Genomic DNA, 6,016 nt, shown 5'->3' on the forward strand with positions numbered 1-6,016 from the left:
TCAATGTTTAAATTCAATTCTCTTTGTTTGTACGTATGAGGAATGGAAGAGAAGAGTGCCTAAACGTTCATACAATTCAAGTTTGAGTTGTTGGAATGTTTAGGTATTTCTTTGATTTCAAAGTTATAATAAACTAAACCCCCTTTAGCTAGGGGGTGATTCGAAATATATGTTTATGCTTGCATTTTGATTTGATTAATTCTAATTGCGTTTCATAAGTTGTGGATTCAATTTGTTTAACCGTTTGAATGAATATGACGCTAGAATATAAGTGAGTTTCACCTAATAGTTACGAACTTATATTCACAAGTAGTGGAGGTTGCTTATAAACAATCGCGTTAAATGAATTCTTGGCATAAGTTTCATGCGTATTCCATAGTAACGAATGCCTCGTCAACACTTAAAGTTTTCATGATGCTTAATGATCTTTGATTGTATCTTTATTGTGCTTTTCACGTAAAGGACTTTTGGAGAATGTTGTGAATTGCGTTGCGCTAACCCATCCAATTCATTAACTTAAGGAAAACTTGACGGTTAATTTAAGCGGACCTAATTGACCCGGGGCGTTGAGAATTAATGATTTGTTGAAATGCAATTGGAAATCGTTTTATTATGCAAGTATAACATATGTGGAGATGAACCCCGTAGCTAACTTTCCATCCATTCAATTCCATCCATTTGTTCTTTCTTTTCTTGTTTCTGTTTTCATGTTTAAATTAACTTGTTGTTCAATTATGTTAAACATGTGAAACTAATTTCTTTTTAGTTAGAGGCGAATTTGAAGCCATGGACATATGTTGGTTATGATTTGATTTACTCCAGTTATGAATTCATGAACTTTAGATGTGGGTTACTTTTCTGTTTTGATTAAGAACTTGTTTATGTATGTGGGTTGAGGGTCGACACTTAATTTGCATGTCTAAACTTGATGCTAGGATATAAGGGAATTTCACCTAATTGTTATGAACTTATATTCATGAGTAGTAAAGATCGCTAGTCACGATTGTGTTTAGTAAACCCTAGGCTGGATTAACATGCGTATTCCATAGTTATGAATGCCTAGTCGATGTTTATGATTTCCGTTGAACTTAATGATCTTTGTTGAATGTCTCTATCATGCGTATTCCATGGTTAGGGACTTTGATTAGGAATAATTTGGTTGTAATGCGTATCCCATTCAATCCAATGAATCTAGGGAAATCTGAAAGTTAGTTTAAGCGAACCTAATTAACTTGGAGCATTGTCATTCATCGTTTGTTGAAGTCATAACTGGGAGTCAATTTATATGCTTATGTTCATGTGTGGATAAGGAACCCTCTAACTAGTTTTTCATCATTCTATTTTATTAATTTCGTTTTTAGAATCTGTTTTAATTCCAAGTTTCTGTTTTAGTTTAAATTCATCCAAAACCAATCCCCCATTTATTTTAAAGTGTTAGATTAGTTAGAAATACATTTATTTTGTGTTTTTACGTTTTTGAGTCAAATCCAAGTGATTAACAATCCCTCCTAATCCCCGGTCCAGAACGATCCCTACTTATACATATACTACAATTTGACGAAAAGAGGGTTTAATTTGTGTGCGTATAAATCACGCATCATGCATAACTTTGAAAGTTTTCTGAACATGATTGAGCCAAAGCTCAGATTTCTTAGGTCCCTCATTGCCCAAGAAATTATTGATCTGAAGGTGGGACACTACGTCCAAAGTAGTCATTTGAGGATGACGAAGTGAGGACTGAATAGCATTAGCAATAGCTTCACCAAGTTGTCCAAAATCTAGAAAATTAGACTCAGAGTGAACATTTGGCTCTCTACGAGGCGGCATGGTTTTGACATAAGAGATAAAAAAAATGATTAGGACTTATAGCACAAACAAAGAATAAAGGAATGCCAAACCCATGCTCTGATACCAAACTAACACACCTTGATCGGAGTCGAGCCGTGCTGGTCGTCTGTGAGAGTGACGTAGCTAAGAGTGCAAAAGAAGTAATTAAAAATGTGAACAAATTAAAACCAAAACTAAACTTATTTAAACTATGAATAGGTGAGTATATAGAAGTGGTCAAACCCAAATTATAAACGTTCAGAGCATATTGAACAAAAAGGTGCAATCGAACTGATTAAGTACTAAATATACAACCATAGAGAAAATATCCCTACATAATTTGATGGAGTGTTAGAACCGCCGGGTAATCCTCGTGTGCCACAGAGGAGAACAACTATCTAGGACCTGGAGGGGCGAAAAACAGAAGGGTGAATGGGCAAAAAACAAAGCTTTAGAAAACATATTTCTCTTTTCTGAAAGTAATAACCCCTCACTGTAAAACCCGTATAATTTCTAGAAAATAATACTACATAAGTACGAAAATGAATGCATGAGTGCAGTGAAAATAGAAGCATGCTCTGCCACAATATGTCAGTAAATACTAAGTGTAAGCCATGCGTGAAATCAATCTAAACTGGCATGCCAGTCGGAGTCACCTAATGTGATCTGTACGACTGGACCTATTGCCCCTCAATCTATGCTTGTACATGAGTCGGAGTCACCTAGTGTGAGCTTCTTCAGTTGATCAATACATGCAGCGTTGTCTTCAAAGATCATTGTAAGAACGTCAACGACAGTAAAAAGACTGCTAGTACTTTAAATATGTTCCATGATGGCTCTTAGCCAAAAGCATTCATGCGAGGCTTCATGCAAGGTGAGTATCTTAGCATGGTTCGAAGAATTCGCAATTAACGATTGCATAATAGACCTATTATCTTGGGCCGCCGGCTAGGCATCCTGAGCCGCAAGTTGCAACTTCAGATCCACAACTTTTTGCGCCAACGTGGCAACCTAGCCCATGCTCTACCTGGAAGAAGAGGCAGTAGTGTCACAATGACATGTATTCCTATCCCCCGAACAACCTTACCTGGCATACACCCAAGGTTCTGATCCAGGATATCAGTCAAGATTTGAAGACCCACATCCTTGGTTGGAGAGACGTCCTAGATCGGGGTCTTTGGGGAAGCTGCGATGCCACCTCTTGGAAAAAAATCCTTGCTCTTCTCCACCATACTACCTGTAGTAATAGAAAAAAACATATTAATATTTTATTTATTAAATAATATTTAATTAGTGTTAATACTATTTAGAAATGTAAGAATAATAACAATTACATAAACTACATGAAGCTGCTCAGTGATCTCATTGCCAGGTCGAACATAAACTTCCTTAAACATGTCGATCTCTGGAAACTTAGAACCTTGCTGAAAAAAATATTAACAAATTTGTTATTAGTTGTAATAGAAATTAATATGTATAACAATTTAAAATTAATATACTTTTACCTTACGCCAACGTAGAGGAGAAGCACCTCGAACCGGAGCGTTGGAGAAGTTTCTTTTTTCGACGTATTTATCTTGTTTCGCTTTTGTTAATATTATTATACTTACCACATACATAGGCTCTTGAAAATGTGAACACATCCACGCCTAATCCTCCGTGCGCTGATTTAACTCCCGAGGGTAGTTATCTGCAAGAGTGGTCTCTGGATTTGAATATAACTCATAATGCTTGTGGAGGTCGCTTTTCCACTAAGTGTACCGGCTTGAGAAGACCTCGTGTAGGTAATTTGTTTGGTCAGCATCGAGGTTCTCATAGAGATGCTGCAAAACAAAAAAAATATTAAAATAGTAAAATATTTTAATATTTGTATACTTTATTAAAAAAAAGTAGTAATAGAAGTTGAGAGTACTAACCGACAACTCATGCAACATGTCCTTCTTCTCCTCAAGCATGGTTCTCCAAGACAACGGAGCCAATGTCGAAGGCCAACCTGCTATGCTGCTCCTTCATAGCAGTTGCATGATGTTGAGGATCAAATGTAAATCTTGATCCAGCTTTTCATAGCGCATGTCACCTTTATGGTCTTCAGCTGTCTGCATGGCCCCCTAATATGTTTCTGAACTGCAAAACAACAAAATTTAAGGTCAAAACCAACTTAATAGTTTCCAAAAATTCAACAAAACCTCCCCTAAAAGTATAACATTTTCCAAGACCTACAAACAGTAATACAACAATAAACACATCCAGCCAGCATTTTCAACAATTTAATTATAGAAGGAAATGAAACCAGCATTCAGACATTAAAAACAATTATAATCATTAACAAATAATTTTAAACTAAAATCAATTACGATATCAACAAAATTATTAATACATGTATGGGATCCCTCTCAGCCGACAGAGGCTACTCCGGCTGGTCAGAAGTGAGGGGTGTCGGTGAGTCCACGGTGCGCTGGTCAGTGGATGGTTCACCGAAGAAGTCGATGGCCCGGGCACCCAGACATCGGGGATCAACTAAAGAGATTTCCCATAACTACATCGAAAGTTAATGTTGGATTAACTACCGCATAAAATTAATCCTGCTTCGAGCTAGCTAACAGCGTAACAGGAGTTAAATTATCAATAAGTCAGTAGTTTGCATTTCACATATACCCAAAGTGTACCAAGTACCGTAATCAATTGGAAACCCTAATCTGTCTTGTCTTATTGTTGACCTTTATCACTCAAAAAAGAACGTACGATAGTTTCTTCCAACAACCGAACAGTCCCCCCTAGACCCTAGCCTCCCCACAAATTTGACTTTAAATTTACTTTATTTCAAATATGTGTCCTAATTTAAAGGCTTTCGATATGAAGTTAGCAACGTTATGTTGACGGGATAAAAATTAAGATAAATATAAAAACTATGACGACATGCGATTGTGCCTAAGTAAGACCCTTGAATTAAAACGACTTTGATAAAATTATTGCTTTTTTTTTTTTTTTCTTATTGACTAGTTATAAGATATGTATTATTGCTGTTATAAGATATGTACTAAAAAAATAAAAAAAAAATAAAAAAAAAGATATGTATAAAGGTACTTACAATGAGCAACCAATTACAAAGTTACACTATCACAATTAGTTAGGCATTGAAATCAATCACAAACATCTATTAAGATGGATCTGAGGCCTCCTCTAATCAAATAAAGACAACTGCCACTAAATCAAACCCTAATTCGTGATCTACTTTAATGTTTGAAAGATAACCAAAGTTTAACTTTGTGGTTTCCTAAACGATAATTAATGCACTATATTGATTAATTATTCTTCCATGAGTGAGCCAAACCAAGAAGCAGCCCGACTACCATTTTCAAGTCTTTCAAGTCCAGATCAGTTAGTGACATGGAAGTTGGAAGTTGAGGTCTTCAAGAAAGGGAGGCTCTTACCTTAAGGAAACAAGTAGTGGATGAGGGTGATGATGAATGAGAAATTGAGATAAACATACAAATGACAGAACGCGAAAAAAGTTTTAATTAGTTATAAGTGTCACTGCCTTGATGTTAGGGACTTAATCATATTTTAATTAGCTAAATTTTAAGTGTATTCCAATAAACAAAACAACCCCATTCCCATCTCCATTAATAAACAATTATATCTAAAAACCAAGTCCATGAAATGGGCACATAATTAAACCCTAACCCCCATGTGAAAGGCATCAATGGATGCCTCAAATCTGGCTTCTGGCATGGCTTCTTTCTGCTTTGCTTTCTCTCTCACCACAGCAAGCTGCCCTATATTTCCGGTTCGAGGCTGCTGGCTGGTTGCGACTTGCGACCCATCTTCTCATATTCTCCAGGGAAGACCAACAGAGCTTCACATGTGGATGTGGCCATGTGGGTTTCTTTATATCATAAAATTGGTTAAAAAGCATGGATAGCTGGTGAGTTGATCATGATCAACTAATTAATTATGCTCATTATTTTAATTGGAGATTACTTAATTAATTTAGCTTGAAAACGACAAATTAAGGTAGCCACGTGATTGATGGAAATTTGCTGTAAGGAATCTTTCTGGTCAAGCATCCCGTCAACTGCTCACCAATAGTTAGTTAGCATTGCGTCAACACCCTCCTAATTCAATTTACACCAACTAGTAATCCTTAAACTCCTAAACTTAATTACACTTGCAAATTAGTTCTATTTAG

The sequence above is a fragment of the Pyrus communis genome, chromosome 6, assembly GCF_041283825.1.
Source record: "Pyrus communis isolate YQ-2024b chromosome 6, ASM4128382v1, whole genome shotgun sequence".
Classification (NCBI taxonomy): Eukaryota; Viridiplantae; Streptophyta; class Magnoliopsida; order Rosales; family Rosaceae; genus Pyrus; species Pyrus communis.